The sequence below is a fragment of the Clupea harengus genome, unplaced genomic scaffold (assembly GCF_900700415.2).
Source record: "Clupea harengus unplaced genomic scaffold, Ch_v2.0.2, whole genome shotgun sequence".
Lineage (NCBI taxonomy): Eukaryota > Metazoa > Chordata > Actinopteri > Clupeiformes > Clupeidae > Clupea > Clupea harengus.
In genome coordinates this window covers 69,626-87,500 of record NW_024879617.1, presented here as the reverse complement: position 1 = coordinate 87,500, position 17,875 = coordinate 69,626, and the positions used below count along the sequence as shown (strand labels likewise).

Here is a 17,875-nt window from a genome sequence, read left to right as displayed (position 1 = left end):
TGAACACACACCAGACAGAAGGAGCAAACCAGGTGAGGGTTTCCTGATATTTATACTTTTATGAGATCTGATGAAGGAATAGCTTAGAAGACAGGGGTCGGGAACCTTTTCAGCTGGCAGAGCCATTCAAAATGTTTTGTTACAGCCAGAAAAAAAGAAGAACAATTTATATAGTTTTAGCCAAGTTATTCTTATTCTCATTGTTGTTGTTTTTTCGTGTACATCACAAGAAGATTATGAACACATGTCCCATGTGCAGCTCTCTCCTCATACGCATATTCATCAGTCCATTGGGGCTGGAAAGATCTCTACTTCTTGTCTGTCTTCCTTTCAGCCATTTTAGAAAGCTAACAACATTTTGAGTTGAGCTTTGAATAGTGAACTTGACTTGGATATGACCTAAACATCATCACTTTATTACAACAGAAATGTAAAATTAATTTAGAATCAGTGGTGTAGTGGGAGTCGTATGTGTGTTAAGGTTGTTTTTGAATGTCCCTTATTTTGAATAAAATTGACCAATACAACATAATTTAAAAACTTTATTTATTTAATTTTAATAAACTTAAAACTTAGAAATAATATATCATGAATTGCATCGTTAAAAAGGTTTAAATCAAAATAGATCTAAATCAAATGTTTTTTAAAAGCCTTACTAACATTTGACAGACCGGTCAATTATGACTGTTCATGGATGTAATATCAAGTATTGTAGAACAGCTTAGTGGGTATACAGTGTGCTCGTAGGTTACTATTACAAGGGTAAGTAGAGTAATGGAACAGAAAACTATGTTGATGGTGGCAATTATGTACATTGCTAGCACAGACTTTGGTGTAGATTAAGGGCATGACAGTGTGGTGGAGGTGGGTACATGTAGGCCGGGGGGTTTCTAAAAATAGAGCGGGTGGAGAGACTACAGCAGCATTCCCACAACAAGTCTAACCATGTTGCAAACACAACATGAGGGTTTAGATTGGCTGGACCAGAGGTCGGGAACTTCCAACCTCTGGGCCATATAGCATTTACACAGGAGTAGACTAGGTGTAGTCATGTAGGTCCACAAATGACTTTCTAAATAATCGCATGGCTCTTGGTAGGAGAAATATTCCCCATCCCTTTTATCTGCTGTAGATCTACAGCAGATACAATTAAATCCATTTTAATGTGTAAGGAGCAACAGTAGTGAATGGCAAATGTATATTTGTGTCTGGAATGTCAATGATAATTTGGCTGAAGCAATCACAAATGAAAATCAATATTGTTATTCATCATACAAATGATACTAATATATTTCTATGTTCATTTTTATTAATGATAAACAGCTGATGAAGTCCTGAGGAGAGTTATAGAGAAGCATAAAGCCATTCTGAAGAGGAAGTTTGAGAACATATCTGAAGGCATTATAAAACCAGGAGCTCAGACACTCCTCAATAAGATCTACACAGAGCTCTACATCACAGAGGGAGAGAGTGAAGGGGTGAATAAGGGAACATGAGGTTTGGCAGGTAGAGTCAGCATCCAGAGCACAAACCACAGAAGACACACCAATCAACTGCAATGACATCTTCAAGCCCTTACCTGGTCAGGAGAAGAACATCAGAACTGTGATGACCAAAGGTGTTGCTGGCATTGGAAAAACAGTTTCAGTGCAGAAGTTCATTCTTGATTGGATAGATGGGGTAGCCAATAAGAATGTAGACTTTATATTTCCCCTTCCTTTCCGTGAGCTGAATTTGGTCAGGAGTGATCAGTATAGTCTTCACAAGCTTCTGCTTGACTTCCATCCTGAACTGAAGGAGCTGAAGGATGGTGAAGAATACAACAACTGTCAGGTTTTGTTCATCTTTGATGGTTTGGATGAAAGCCGATTACCTCTGAATTACCAACAGAACATGATATCTGATTTAAAACAAACATCATCAGTGGATGTTCTGATGACGAGCCTCATTCAGGGAACTCTGCTTCCCTCTGCACACATCTGGATAACCTCACGACCAGCAGCAGCCAGTCAAATTCCTGCTCAGTGCATCGATCAGGTGACAGAAGTACGAGGGTTTAATGACCCACAAAAGGAAGAGTACTTCAGGAAGAGAATCAGTGATGAGAGTCAGGCCAGCAGAATCATCTCACACATTAAGGCATCCAGGAGTCTCCACATCATGTGCCACATTCCAGTCTTCTGTTGGATTGCAGCCACTGTACTTCAGCAGATGCTGGACAACACTAAAGACATTCCCAAAACTCTGACTGAGATGTTCATACGCTTCTTGCTCATCCAGACCAGAAGGAAGGATCAGAAGTATCAGAGTGGAACTGAGACAGATGAAGAGAAACTTCTAAAATCTCAGAAGGACATTTTACTGAAGCTTGGAGAACTGGCTTTCAATAATTTAGAGAATGGCAATCTGATGTTTTACGAGGGAGATCTGAGAAAGTGTGGCATTGATGTCAGTGAAGCCTCAGTGTACTCTGGCATGTGCACTGAAATCTTCAAGGAAGAATCTCTGTTTCACCAGAGGAAGGTCTACTGCTTTGTGCACCTGAGCATCCAGGAGTTTCTGGCAGCTGTGTTTGTGTTTCACTCTTATGTGACTGGGAACCTTGAGGCCCTGAAATCCCTCCTCAGTGAAGAACATAAACCCAGTCCATCTGTTTTATCATCTCTTCAATCAGTGCTGGGCTTACAATCTAATGACCATCTACATGTGTTACTTAAGAGTGCAGTGGATGAGGCTCTGAAGAGCAGAAATGGACACCTTGATCTTTTTCTTCGCTTCCTTATGGGCATCTCTCTGGAGAGCAATCAGATACTTTTGAAAGGTCTACTGAACCATGAATACAGCAGCTCAAAGAGCACCAAGGAAATATGTCAATACATTAAGAAGCTCAACAGGGAAGATCTCTCTCCTGAACGATGCATCAATCTTTTTCATTGCTTATTTGAAATGAACGATCATTCCATGAACAAAGAAATTAAGAAATATCTGGAGTCACCAAAGAACATCAACCAGAAATTGTCTCCTGCCCACTGTTCAGCACTGGCCCACATGCTTCTGATGTCTGAGGAGGTGCTGGATGAGTTTGACCTGAAGAAATACAACACATCAGATGAGGGACGCAGGAGATTGCTCCCTGCTGTGAGATGCTACAGAAGGGCACGGTGAGTTTCTAATGGAGATGGATGAACTTATTTTTCATTGTTATTTGTGACAAAATGTGAACTTGTGTTGATTATGTCCCTTCCACTACAGAACTGTGCATGACTGATTAATAGTTTTGAGGTCACTGCTATCTACTGCTGACGTACAGTATGAAACATGTAAAGATACCAGCAGATGCATAAATGTGTCAGAGTCATGATATAGGAGATACATATTCCATTTTCACTCAGCACTTTGGTTGGTAACTTGGCATGAAATGGCACTTTACATTATTGCATTGCATATATTTGAATGTAAGTTTGACTTTTAGTATTTAAGTCTGCCCTTTGATAACAGAAAAGTCAGTATTCACAAATAGAGTAGTAACTGGTCTGGACTTATATGTGGATTTCTTGGAATGATCTACTAATCTAGTTATGTCCAAATGATCCACTGTCTCTCAGTGAGGCCTACTGTAAAAAAGTATGTAGGTGTAATGGCCGAAATATGCTTCTACGACTGCGTAGTTACACAGTTACACAGTTGCTTTGATGGACTTGTGAACCTTTGACAGTTCTCCGACGGTTGGTGGCTGTTGCAAAGCAATTCACTGCCAGAACAGTCGGGGTACAAGGTTTTTTCCTGAAGACCAGACAATCAAACAATCAAATTGCGACGCTGAAAAAAAAAGATGGCGGACCAAACTCCGTATATGGTCGTATTTGTACATAAACGTTGTTTGTTTGACTTCAGAAGTTACAGAGAAATAGTGCAATGTAAAAAAGTTATTGTAACTGAAAAATACGTCTCAGGGGATTTCTAATCTATCTGCTATCTAATGTTAACTTTAGAGCTGCAACGATTAGTCGACGTAATCGACGATGTCGATTATGAAAAATTGTCGACGATGATTTTTCTTGTCGACGAGTCATAAAATATATATATTTTTTTTTTTTTTTTTTGGCAGACGCTAGCAGAGCTACCGGTAATTTTCATTCGGCATTGCAATGCACTATAGGAAGTGCGAAATAGTGCATCTTTAACTAATAATAATTGACCATCATTGAGAAAAATGGAACAGAATCTGCAAATAGCCTAGCATACAAATCATGCACCGTTTTCTTTGCCCTCCGTTCTCGTACCTTCATGTGCTGCATATCAGCAATGGCCGACTAAAAAGCGAATTATTCTGAGACGGCTCATGTTACCATGGAAACAATAAACAAAGCTAGCTTTAGTAGCTGCTGCATATGAGATATGGCTAACAGAAATCATTTTTCTCAATGATGGTCAATTATTAGTAGTTAAAGAAGCACTATTACAGTATTTCAAAGAGAATGAGCTGTGGGAGCACAAGAACAGTGAACAGAGCAGCAATTATCATAGACATATATGATATATCTATAACTTATAGTAAGGTTTAAGCTTACATGTTGGAAAACAGAACGTCTCATGGAGGATGCTTGCTAACGCTATTTCATAAATGTTAAGTGCAATGTAGTAAATCAGTGAATTATCAGAGTAGCCTGTATTTTCGTTTGTTCTGAATAGTTAACCTCCTCCACTTAGCATTCTTCAAACAAAAGATTGTGGAAAAAATATATATTTCATAAGTTGAATTTGAATGTCACTTGCAGCCCAGTTATTCTTGCGTTATTTTGCACTTGCAGAGGCTTGATTGCTAATTTGAGTTACTTTTAAAACTTTATTTGCACTTTCTCTTTACTTTTAAAAGCATATTTGCACTTTAATTTGTATAACTATTTAATTTATGTATTATGATTACATTTGTTACTCAAATACATTTGAAATTCAAATTCCAACATTTTGAGTCGTTATTTTAATTTGCTATGGGAAATAATCATTAGATTAGTTGATTAATCGAAAAAATAGTCGATAGATTAATCGATTACCAAAACAATCGTTAGTTGCAGCCCTAGTTAACATACTACTACCCACAAAGTAAACAGCGTTGTATTGACGGATTGACGGAGACGGAAAGTTACAAAATTGTACGTGCAGGTGCACGTCAGGCCAGGGAGAGGTGCTCGGAGAGGGTTTGCAATGATGGAGAGGGCTCTACGTGTCTGCGTAAAAGGCTGACTATAAATTACGCTTAAGTATCTGGTGAAGTATCTATATGGTGAATAGTGTTATGCCAGGGTAACTATCTGTCTTGTCGTTATTGAGGAAAGGAAAAATAATGCAATGGAAATAAATAGTATCCATCAGCCATAATGGAGTTTTGGAATGGAATGGAATTCTGACTTAGCGTCCACTAACACCCAACCAAGTTTTTCACGGTTAAACGGCAAACTTTTTTGTTGTTTCTTATTATTCCATGTTCACCAGTTAGAAGGCGTTGGGGGGGGGTTCAAAGATCGAGATGATAAAAACTGTATGAGAAATACATTTAATAATTTATAGTTATAAGTTATATGCCAATATGAAATCTGCACCACTAGTGTGTAGGAGTAGTGTGCACATGAATGCCAATACATGGACGTAGTTATTGCCCAAGACGACCAGCTTCCACGACTTCTAGCTTTCCCAGGATTCCGTCTCCTGGGAGACAACTTCAGAGCTTTCCTTGTCCACTGGGTTCCGACTCCAGGAAGTTCCTGGTCTAGCTCCATGCCCACGACCCCAGGTCTTCTGTGACTGTCTCTGTATTGTTCCGCACCCCTGCGTGCAGGTTTTTCCTGGTTCTTGTGCTTATGACAAAAACTGTCACGGAACATCAAGGCTTAGGTTCAAAGTTTATTCTCCATTGTTCTCCGTTCTCGATCTCCATTGTTAGCCCTTGTAGTATCCGTGAGTTAAATCCTAATTCACTTATTGTCGCGTTTGCGTTTACTGGAGTTCAACGCCATTTATCTTAGTTTTGATTCTAGTTAGCCTTTTGAGTTCATAACGTTTGTCCATCTTTGTGTAATTCCAAAGCTTGACTCTGTGTGGTTTTGGTTTCTGTATCTTAGTATTTCGTTTCTGTATAATCCTTGTCTTAGTCTTTTCGTTGAATGTGTATTCCTGAGTTCTGTTCAGTTATATAAGTTCTTAGAATTGTCTTGTGATCCTGTAGTTCCAAAGTTAGACTATGTGTAGTTTTCGTTATGTCTGTTCCTGCCTAGTCTTGTTCTTGTTAGTCATTCATACTGCTGATCGTGTTCCCCATTTGTTTGTGAGTCCGCCTTGTGTGTGACTTTTCCCATATTCCCTGGCTGGATCCTCAAATAAACTCTGCTTTTTCCGGAAAACACCCATCTAAGCCTTGATGTTCCGTGACAGTTTTTGTATTAGTATGCCATTACTGTCATGTAAAATGTAGCAATGCATTTATAAATCTAAAGGGAAAACTCAGCCCTACTTCAACTGGAATATTTTCCTTCTTTCACCCCTCTCACTGAGAGTGAGGTCTCCAAACTCCTAACATATAGCCGTCCTACTACATGCCCGTTGGATCCTATCCCATCCAACATCCTTCAAGCCCTATCGCCTACCTTCTTACCAGCAATCACACATGTGATTAATGCTTAATTTACTTCTGGAACATTTCCCTCTTTATTCAAAGTGGCTCGGGTAACACCACTGCTCAAAAAGGTATCTCTCGATCCCAATCATGTGGAAAACTATCGGCCGGTCTCACTTCTCACACTCCAATCGAAAACCTTTGAGAGGGCAGCTTCCTAACAGGTCACAGAGTTCCTGTCAAGGAACAATCTCATGAATCCAAACAAGTTTGGTTTAAAAGCGGTCACTCAACTGAAACAGCCCTGTTTTCTGTGACAGAGGCCCTAAAAATATTTAGAGCATCAGCTCAATCCTCGGTTCTCATCCTGCTTGACTTATCGGCCGCTTTTGACATAGTCAACCACCGCATCCATCTGTCTATACTGTCAAGTATGGGAATTTCTGGCAGGGCACACTCCTGGTTTGAATCTTACCTCACTGGACGCTCATTCAACGTGTCATGGCAAGCTGTCTGTACCTCACCACAGGGGTGCCCCAAGGCTTGGTGTTGCCATTTACACCACCTCGTTGGGCCGAATCATCTATTCGCATGATTTTTCATATCACTACTATGCATATGATACCCAACTGTATCTGTCTTTCCCTCCTGACGACACCACTGTCTCGGCATGGATCACGGATTGTCTCTCTGATATATCTACATGGATCACCATCTTCGACTTAATCTAGCTAAAATGAAACTGTTGGTCTTTCCAGCCAAACAGGCTATACACCGCAACATCGATATACAAATTGACTCCTTATCATATGCTCCATCCAAAGCAACAAGAAATCGAGGTGTCAACTAACATTCACCAACCACATTGCCGATGTCTCTCGGTTATGCCGCCTCGCTCTATTCAACATTTGCAAAATCAGGCTGTACCTAACCCAGTATGCCACCCAGCTGCTGGTACAAACCTTAGTGATTTCCCTCCTAACGGGCCTGCCGACATGCGTGGTGAAACCACTACAGATGATCCAGAACGCCATGGCGCGTCTGGTGTTCAACCAACCGAAAAGGGCACACGACACCCCGCTACTCATTGAGCTCCACTGGCTGCCTGTAGCTGCTCGCATTAAGTTCAAGTCACGTGTGCTTGCTTACAGAGTGATTGCTGGTTCTGCTCCCACCTACTTAAATGCTCTTGTAGGGGCAAAAGTTAACCCACAGGATGTTGCTCTCGTCTAATGGGATCGTTTAGCACTGCCGTCTGTGCAAGTATGGCAATCTAGACCAGTGGTTCCCAAACTTTTCTGGCTCACGGCACCCCTAAACATATCTCTCTCCATCCACGGCACCCCTATTTTTGACTTTTTACTCTCAACCTCCTTTGTGTCATATTTGTACTTTATGCCATTTGATTTAACCTGGTAATATGTTGAATAGGCTATAACTGCTTTTATTATAGGCATTACATTGAGAAGGTGAAGTTTATCTCATTTTTGTTATATTCAAATGAACCACTCTCTTTAATTCAACTCATTTAATAGAACTTTTGAATAAATAGTGAACAGAATATGAACAGACAACGTCTGTCCCTCTCACAACTATATCACAGCCAAAATACGTATTGGTAATAATCGAGAAATAAACTGGCAGCAACAAAACATATCAGGAACAAACCTTCAATATAAAGTTCACAAAAATATAGTTATACAACTTATAAACTTAATGGGACACATGTGCCTGTCTCTGACTGCAGAGTTTGTCAATGCGAGGAGGGATTGTGGACAGTGCAACACGGAGGTCCTGTTCAACTGACAGCCTTTGCCTCAGTTTATTCTTTATGTATGTGAGAGAGGAGAAAGCCAGTTCACAGAGGTAGGAGGTGGGGAATTGGATCAGCACATTTATAGCACTCTCTGAAAGTGAGGGATATTCCTGACCCACACGCAGCCAAAATGTGTCCAAAGACAGTTCACTGTGTTGCAACTTGAGTGTGCGGTCCATTTGCAATTCAGCAAGCTCATCCTGTCCTTCTGATGACAGGCATCTCGCTGCTGATTCAGTGGCAAGAGAGTGAAATGGATCTCGAACCCAATCAAATTCCTCGTTTTTGTGGGGGAAATAGGTCTCAAATATTTTCTTCAGGGCAGATAAATGTGCAGATATTGAATAAAAAAAAACTGCAGACTTGTCAGTAGTATTGGTAGCTGTCAGTGGAAACATGTCGATGTTTTTTTTAGCCACTCTTTGTCGCCACAGAGCTAATTTTGACCTAAATCCATTGATTTTGTCTGTTGCAGACAGAACAGTTTCGTTCCTCCCCTGCATTTTCGCATTTAGCTCATTCATGTGGGCAAAAATGTCAGCTAAGTAAGCGAGTTGAAGCCACCAAAAATCTTTGAAAGGAAGGTCATGGTCCCTCGCAAATGCCTGCAACTCTTCTCTTAGTTCATAAACACGGGTCAGTGTTCTCCCCCTCGATAACCACCTGACTTATGTGTGCAGTAAGAGACCCTGATGTTCTGAACCCATTTTACTGCAGAGGGTAGTGAATAATCGTGTTTGAAGGGGACGTGACTTAACGTAATTAACTATTTTTACGACCTCATTCAAAACATCCGTCAGGTCTGGAGGCATCGTTTTTGCAGTTAGAGCCTCCCGATGCAACATGCAATGCGTCGCTACCATGGTAAGATTCTTCTGCTTGGCTTTTGTTATGAAGCCTTTGACCCGACCGGTCATCGAGGCCGCCCCGTCAGTGCAAACACCTACGCACATATCCCAGCTGAGATCATGGTTCGTCAAGTACTCGTCTGTCACCCTGAATATCTCATCTCCGGTAGCATGGTTGTCCAGTTCTTTGCAAAATAAAAAGTTCTCTGTAAATTTGTCCTCATCCACGTATCTCACGTTAGCTATCAGCTGGCAAAGGCCACTAGCATCAGTGGACTTGTCTATTTGAAGCGCAAATTTCCCCCTTTGCCGTAGTTTCTCATTCAGCACAGATTCCATGTCCTCCTACATGTCATCAATGCGACGTTTGATCGTGTTATCAGAGAGGGGAATTTTATCAATTTATTTTGCAGCATGTGGCCCTAGCATTACCTCAACCATTTTTTTGCAGGCTGGTAATATGAGCGACTCTGCTAACGTGTGTGGCTTTTTAGATTTAGCCAGCAACTCGGCAACTAAAAAACTAGCCTTTTGTGCCTTCTCACACACACGCACGGTAGAAAGCATACGTTTGCTCTGTGTGATATTCTGTGTTTTAGGCCTTTTGAAATATTCAATATCTTTGTTCTGGTGTGCCGGGTGCTTGGTCTCCAGGTGCCTTGCCAACTTGCTAGGCACCATGGCTGCATTAGCCAACGTCTCCCTGCAGACCAGGCATACTGGTGTGGGGCACGTTACCTCGCCACATCAAGTGAACCCATACTGGAGGTACGAGTCGTTATAACGCCTCCATTTTCTCTTTGCTGACTTCGATTCCGCGTTAGTGGAACGAGCTGCCTAGCACTACCAGAGCTTTTTTCTGTTTCTTATGTAAAATAGTATTTATTGTTACACTAGGTTCTATTGCTCGTAGCTTGATTGTTCTGTCCCTTGTACGTCACTTTGGATAAAAGTGTCTGCTAGATGACTAAATGTAATGTAAATGGAATATTTAACCTTTCATTATAATGATTTATCAGGACACCTTCAGAAAGGTATTGCTTTTTTGTAATTCCAGATTACTATTATGTCATGTGTCACTATGTTTTACAGACTTGCTGAATGCAAACTCACAGATAAGTCCTTTGGAATTGTGGCTACTGTTCTACAGTCACCAAACTCCCTGACAGAGCTGGACCTGTGTAACAGTGACCTGGGAGATTCTGGATTTCAGCTTCTCTCTAACGGACTGTCTAGTCCCCACTGCAAACTGCAGACATTAAGGTTGGTGTTATACATGTCCTTATTGTCATGAATTTTCTGATTATTTATGTAGCCCTTAACTATGATTTATGTTGTTATATAAGAGTAGTTCAGATACAATTATATTTGAAAAACATTACAGACATTTTATGAAAAATATAGGAAATAGATTAATTATTAAGTACTAGAGTTGAGCTCATAATAACCATGACAACATAACAGTGGAACTGTTCACATCACATTTTCTTGTAAATGTACCAGTGAACATCTTACCCTGCCTACATCACTGTACTTGGGTGTGAAATAAAATGTTCTATAGAGTGGTCAAATCACAAAAATAACTAATCCATCTGACTGATTAAATGTCTGACGCCAGATCTTTTTGGTCAAATTCAGTGAATTGTTCCTCAATGCTTTAGCAGCCTGTTCTTTGTGTGAACAGGCTCAAAATATACTCCAGTGTTGTGTTTGTTTATGTGTGTGTGTGTGTGAGAGAGAGTATTAGGGATATATCTATATATATGTTAATGAGGAAAGGCAAAAATAATGCGATGGAAACAACTGCTATTTTCTGTATGTAGCCATCAGCCATAATGGAGTTCTGGAATAGAACGGAATTCTGACTTAGGGTCCAATGGCAAACTTTTTTAGTTGTTATTATTATTCCATGTTCACCAGTTAGAAGGCGGGGGGGGGGGGTACAAAGAGAGAGATGAAAAGAGCAGTATGATGATGATGTTTTGAGAGCACAACAATTGCATTGTAAATGAATATTAGCATAGAAGATGCCAAGCTTGCTCGATTCTACATAACTTCAGGTATAAACCCTGTTCTTCTATCTGAATGATAGATAATGTTATTGGTTCAACAGATGCAGATAATGGCGTCTCTCTACACCACTAGTGTGTAGGTGTATTGTGCACATGAATGAACTGTGTAGTGGCATGACAGGGGTTGAAGCTCTTCATGTAACAATATATGTCATGAATGTCATGTTAAATTTAGAAGTTCATTTTTAAAACTTAAGGATTGTTGGGAAAACATACTAAAGTAGTGTACACATCAATTAACTGAGACCTGTAGAGGAATGTCAGTTGTGTGTTACTCCTTTTTACAGGCTGCTGTGGACATTTATATGAGGGAACTGTGAGGACTGTGGCAATATAGGGGTAGACCATGTTTGTATTTTATTTTGTCTTTTGTCACTATGTTTTGCAGACTTGCTGAATGTACTCTCACAGATAAGTCCTGTGGAATTGTGGCTACTGTTCTACAGTCACCAAACTCCCTGACAGAGCTGGATCTGTGTAACAATGACCTGGGAGATTCTGGAATTCAGCTTCTCTCTAACGGACTGTCTAGTCCTCACTGCAAACTGCAGACATTAAGGTTGGTGTTATACATGTCCTTATTGTCATTCATTTTCTGATTGTTAGTTAAGGGCTACAGAAATACATTTTCTTGTAAATGTACCAGTGAACATCTTACCCTGCCTACATCACTGTACTTGGGTGTGAAATAAAATGTTCTATAGAGTGGTCAAATCACAACAATGACTAATCCATCTGACTGATTAAATGTCTGACGCCAGATCTTTTTGGTCAAATTCAGTGAATTGTTCCTCAATGCTTTAGCAGCCGGTTCTTTGTGTGAACAGGCTCAAAATATACTCCAGTGTTTGTGCACAGTCCTGGCTCTGTAAATGTGAAACAAACATAGTGGATCTGACTGAACCAGGCACTTTCCCAGCCAATCAACACATTGCCTCAGGAGCATGGAAGGGAGGAGTGTAAAATGATTGGAAGTTGATCTAAATTATCAACAAGATTTCACAAGAATTGTGGACCCTTATTTTACTTTTCACTGCAGAAAGGGAATGAATAGGTTCCTTTAGGCATTCAGCCATTAAGAATGTTGTAATTAATCAGAAGTAAATGTAAAAATAGCACTAACTCTTGATAGGTGTTTCTGTTGATTTTATCTCACCTGATCTACAAAGAGGCCTGTAGCCTGACTCTTGGTAAGGCCTACTGTGAAAAAGTATGTAGGTGTAAGTATCTGGTAGTATGGCTACATACAGAACATAGACACACTATGTGGTGAATAGTGTTATGCCATGGTAACTATCAGTGAAGGATACATATTTTTTTTTGCATTTATATGTGTGTGTTTGTTTGTATGTGTGTGTGTGTGTGAGAGTATTAGGGATACATCTATATATATGTTAATGAGGAAAGGCAAAAATAATGTGATGGAAACAACTGCTATTTTCTGTATGTAGCCATCAGCCATAATGGAGTTCTGGAATAGAACGGAATTCTGACTTAGGGTCCAATGGCAAACTTTTTTAGTTGTTATTATTATTCCATGTTCACCAGTTAGAAGGCGGGGGGGGGGGGGTACAAAGAGAGAGATGAAAAGAGCAGTATGATGATGATGTTTTGAGAGCACAACAATTGCATTGTAAATTAATATTAGCATAGAAGATGCAAAGCTTGCTCGATTCTACATAACTTCAGGTATAAACCCTGTTCTTCTATCTGAATGATAGATAATGTTATTGGTTCAACAGATGCAGATAATGGCGTCTCTCTACACCACTAGTGTGTAGGTGTATTGTGCACATGAATGAACTGTGTAGTGGCATGACAGGGGTTGAAGCTCTTCATGTAACATATGAGCATATGTCATGAATGTCATGTTAAATTTAGAAGTTCATTTTTAAAACTTAAGGATTGTTGGGAAAACATACTAAAGTAGTGTTCACATCAATGAACTAAGACCTGTAGAGGAATGTGAGTTGTGTGTTACTCCTTTTTACAGGCTGCTGTAGACATTTATATGAGGGAACTGTGAGGACTCTGGCAATATAGGGGTAGATCATGTTTGTGTTTTATTTTGTCTTTTGTCACTATGTTTTGCAGACTTGCTGAATGTACTCTCACAGATAGGTCCTGTGGAATTGTGGCTACAGTTCTTCAGTCACCAAACTCTCTGACAGAGCTGGATCTGTGTAACAATGACATGGGAGATTCTGGAATTCAGCTTCTCTCTAACGGACTGTCTAGTCCTCACTGCAAACTGCAGACATTAAGGTTGGTGTTATACATGTCCTTATTGTCATGAATTTTCTGATTTATTTATGTAACCCTTAAATATGATTTATATTGTTATATAAGCGTAGTACGTCGCTCTGGATAAAAGCATCTGCTAAATGTAAATGTAAAATATATTGATAACCAGACTCTGCTAATGTTGCTGACTTTTAACAGTATATCTTTTTTTCTGCTTCCCTTCACATAAGATTCTAATTCAATTTATACCTGTTCATTTTGAGTCTCTCATCCCTCTCAGAGTTTCTGCTGTTTTTTTCCCATCCCTCCAACCCCTCAAATAGAGGATGATGGATATATGGGAAATGATGGATTTTGGAATACAAAATGTGTTTAATTTAACGTAACTTCTGGTATAAACCATGCTCACTCCAAGTTTTCTATCTGAATACTAGGGATGCACCGATACCGATACCAGTATCGGGTATCGGGCCGATACTTCGTTAAAATACTCGTACTCGTACTCGTTTTTGAATTGCCGATACCAAGCACCGATACCACTCAACAGTATTTCACTGCATCGAACTGGTCGGGCTATGCGGACACGAAATGTGATTTGTTGTCCTACCTGACCTACCACTCTCTGCCGGACTAGTTAGTAGCTTATTTGCTGTCTTGTGTTGCACTTGCTTGATGTTTGACTGTGTTAGGAAAGTTTATCATAGTGTCAAAGTATTTCAGCATACAGGTTTCGCTAAATTTAGCCGCTAGCATCTCGTTAGCGATTAGCAATTCCGTTGTGCTGCCTTAACGGCGATTTGGGCTCATTTTAAGATGAATGACGACAACAGGAGTAAGGCACAGTGTAAGATCTGCACTGTTACAGTGTCGAGGGGCGGAAAGGAAAGTACTTTGTTTAACACAAGCAATTTGATTAAACATCTGAGTTCACTGATGCTAGTGGCGCAAGACTGAAGAAACCAATCTTAACTGACGTCTTGCAAAAGAAAAAAACGCGCACGCACACACACACTGTAAACCCAAACAGTTCTACTAACTTATTAACATTATGTATTCAGTACTTAAAACCTGGTATTTAGTTGACACAACTTTAAATGTATTAGTTTTCTGAGCAGATGAAGACGTTTTAATTGTATTGGAATGTATTTGTTTGAGTAAACATTGCCTGATAACTCATATTTTTTTAGTTTCATTCAAACGTGACGTCTGACGTCATCAACGTCGTTGCAGGACTAGTTCAGAACAGAATCAGAGATCTTGTGATGAGAGACGGAGACAGCAGACTTAATAATTGTATAGTATCAGTTAGACTTCTATAAGCATGTTCCTCCTGTAGAAGAGGAGTCGACCAACTTCGTAGGGTGTGAGTTTGTGAAAAAGAGGACACTTCGTCACGGGGAGGGGCGTGGTAGTGTGTAGCATACAGATGACCCCGCTCCCTCCCCCCGCGACGGAATTTTGACATCTTTTCCACATGCAGATGTCATGTGCTGTTGTAAACAATGGAACCAGTGGAAGCGACACGGTGCTCAGTGTTGCCAGATTGGAAATGGTGAAGTATCGTATTAAATGCTCAAAATGATCGTCTTTGGAGGATAATTATCGTGCATCTGGCAACACTGAGAGGCCGGTCGACCAATGACAGTTCTCGCTACAGTCAGAGTTTGTGCTAGAAGGTGGAACGTAAGGGAGATACCCTTTCCTAAACTTGTAAGGGCATAAAAACTAGTTTGTGAAGGACCCAGAGAAACACAAATATCCGACGAGGCAAAATCCCGGACGATTTTGCAATCACTGCCGGCCGCATGTCCGGGTAAAAGAGGACGTCTGGTCACCCCACCAAAGGAGATATTTTAGTAATCCTGTCGCTGCTAAGCGTCCTTATCTGGTAAGTAAACAGTGTTTTTTAGGTGTTTGTTGCGACAAAATTGCGGGAGCAAGTGAAATTGCGATAAGAAGTGGCGAATTTCCCTCTTTGTAATTATTATTGAGTAATCACGTTTTGGCTGTCAAGTAGCAAGTTCAGTTGCACGACTGTTGGCGCTGGCGGCTAGGAAGCTAAAGAGCTAAAGAGCTAGTTAGTGGGTTATTTCCCCCCAAGTATGTTCATGTGCAAAGTAAACAACAATCAATTGTTTATGTTGAAAACAACTCATGTTCTACAGAAACCCCATATAATTCATATCAGCATGCTAATGTTATATGTAACTTTTTAGCAGCTAGCTAGCTTCTATGTGTTTTAATGGATCTGATGAACAAAGTGTTAGCAGCAAGCTAACAATAATGGTCGAGAACTGCAGTTAAGACCTACAATATTCTTTTTGCCCTGACAGCATTCGTGTTGCATATAAACAACAAACCGATTTGATGTAGACATATAAGAAGAGGAGTCAACCAAAGGAGATATTTTTGTGTACAGGCAGAAGGCATCACGGACTGGTTTTGGTGTTCAATACCTGCAATGTAAGCCCTGTTAATATCCATAAATATAACAAAATCTGATTGTGTCTTCAGGTATTTTACATAATGAAAATAATTCCAGAATATATTTGCATTTTTGTTCATTTCTGTCAGTTTTTTTGTAAGTGTTTCCATTGAAACTCTCCTGGTAATTGTATTGATGGTGTTTTGCAGGAGGAAGAGGAGCCAGATTTTGATGATGCTCCTGTTGCTCTCCTTACATCGGGTCCCGACCCCTTCAGCTGCGAGAACATCTTTGAATTGGGTGCAGAGGTTTTCTGAGGCATTTATGTTGTTTTTTGGCCTGACATGCTTTCAATTTAGAATATCCCAAAAAACTCACGCACATTCTCATACAGAACATTTTTATGTGTCTGGATGACAACAAACCTCTGAAAACGTCCTTACTCACCTTAAAAAATGATTTGTTGAAATAAACGATTTGTTGTTGACTTGTTAACTTTGTAACGCTGTTCTTTAAAGCTTTGGTGTAATCTTTAATTTTGTCAGTTGTTTTACAAGAAATATAAATGATGTGATACCTCTTAAGTTTTTCTCATCTCACTCTTTTTAATAGAAATCTTACATAGATTTGAATGTTTCTTGTAGAGTAACTTTCAGTTTAAAGTCAGTTTGTAAACAGAACCAGAAAATCAGTATATGTGGTCAATAATTGAAAATAAGTAGTGCTCACTGAAAAAAAGTTAGCTATTTAAGTATTACCTACTCAGAATAATCAAGTGGAGTTAACTTTAAAAAAGTAAGCTTATTAAGTATTATTTACTCAGAATAATTAAGTTGAACTCTTTCACCAATATGAAGTGCACTGAACTTGATTTTTAAGGCTTAAAACTTAATTTTATTTTGTGTTGTTGAGTGAAAATAATTTAGTACATAGAGGTTAAAAGATTTAAGTATAAAAATATTTGAATATAAGTTCAGAGAACTTAAAAATTATGAAAACGATAACAAAATAAATCAGTATAGCCGATGTATCATTTTTAAGTTAAGTTTACTTAAAAATAATAATATATGTACTCAAATTTTATTATGTAATCGGTTACATCAAAAGTTTTAAGTACTCTGAACTTGTTCGGGTTTAAAGTGCAGAGAGAGAGAGGTACAGAGAAAGACTTATATAAGTGATTGTTTGTGTACTTGAGCAGGAGACTCTTTTGATCCTTTTGTAACTGAAATGTGCTCTTGTGCTAATCCAGTAATAGTTCTGTTCACTTTTTGTTAAGCAGACTGTGTTGTTAACTATGCAGCAAATTGAATTGCCTTCATCTGGTTATATTTGCATTTTGTCTAATGTGATGATATTGTCTGTTTGAAGGCTTTTTTTGTTAAAACCAGAAAGCTCTGTTTATTTTTGGCTTGGGATAGCCTTCTGTTAATTTTGTACTATAGGCTTGACATAATCTGCAGAGGATAAAATTAAATCTGCCTCCAAATTAATTGCACTTTCATGGAGACCAAATCTAAGAAGTATCGGTATCGGTACTCGGTATCGGCAAGTACACAAATAAAAATACTCATACTCGTATCGGTTTGTAAAAAAGTGGTATCGGTGCATCCCTACTGAATACAGATTCAAAGACAGACAATGTTGTTGGTCGAACAGGTAAAGATACAGATGGAGATATTGATGTCTCTGTACACCTCTCGTGTGAAGTTGTAGTCAGTGGCGGCTCCTGAAAATATTCTCAGGGGGTAATTATTAAGGCGACCCATTCAGTGGGTACATTAAACAAGACAATTGTATCAATTTGTTGTTAGCTGATTAATTTATACGGCAATACCTTTTTGTCCAATAGATAGCAGC

General features: G+C 39.4%; 1 pseudogene; it reads left to right on the top strand.

Moving 5' to 3' along the window:
• LOC122129276 overlaps window positions 1-14,029 on the top strand; it is a 14,313-nt pseudogene extending 284 nt beyond the window's left edge.
• Window positions 14,030-17,875: the final 3,846 nt, after the last annotated feature.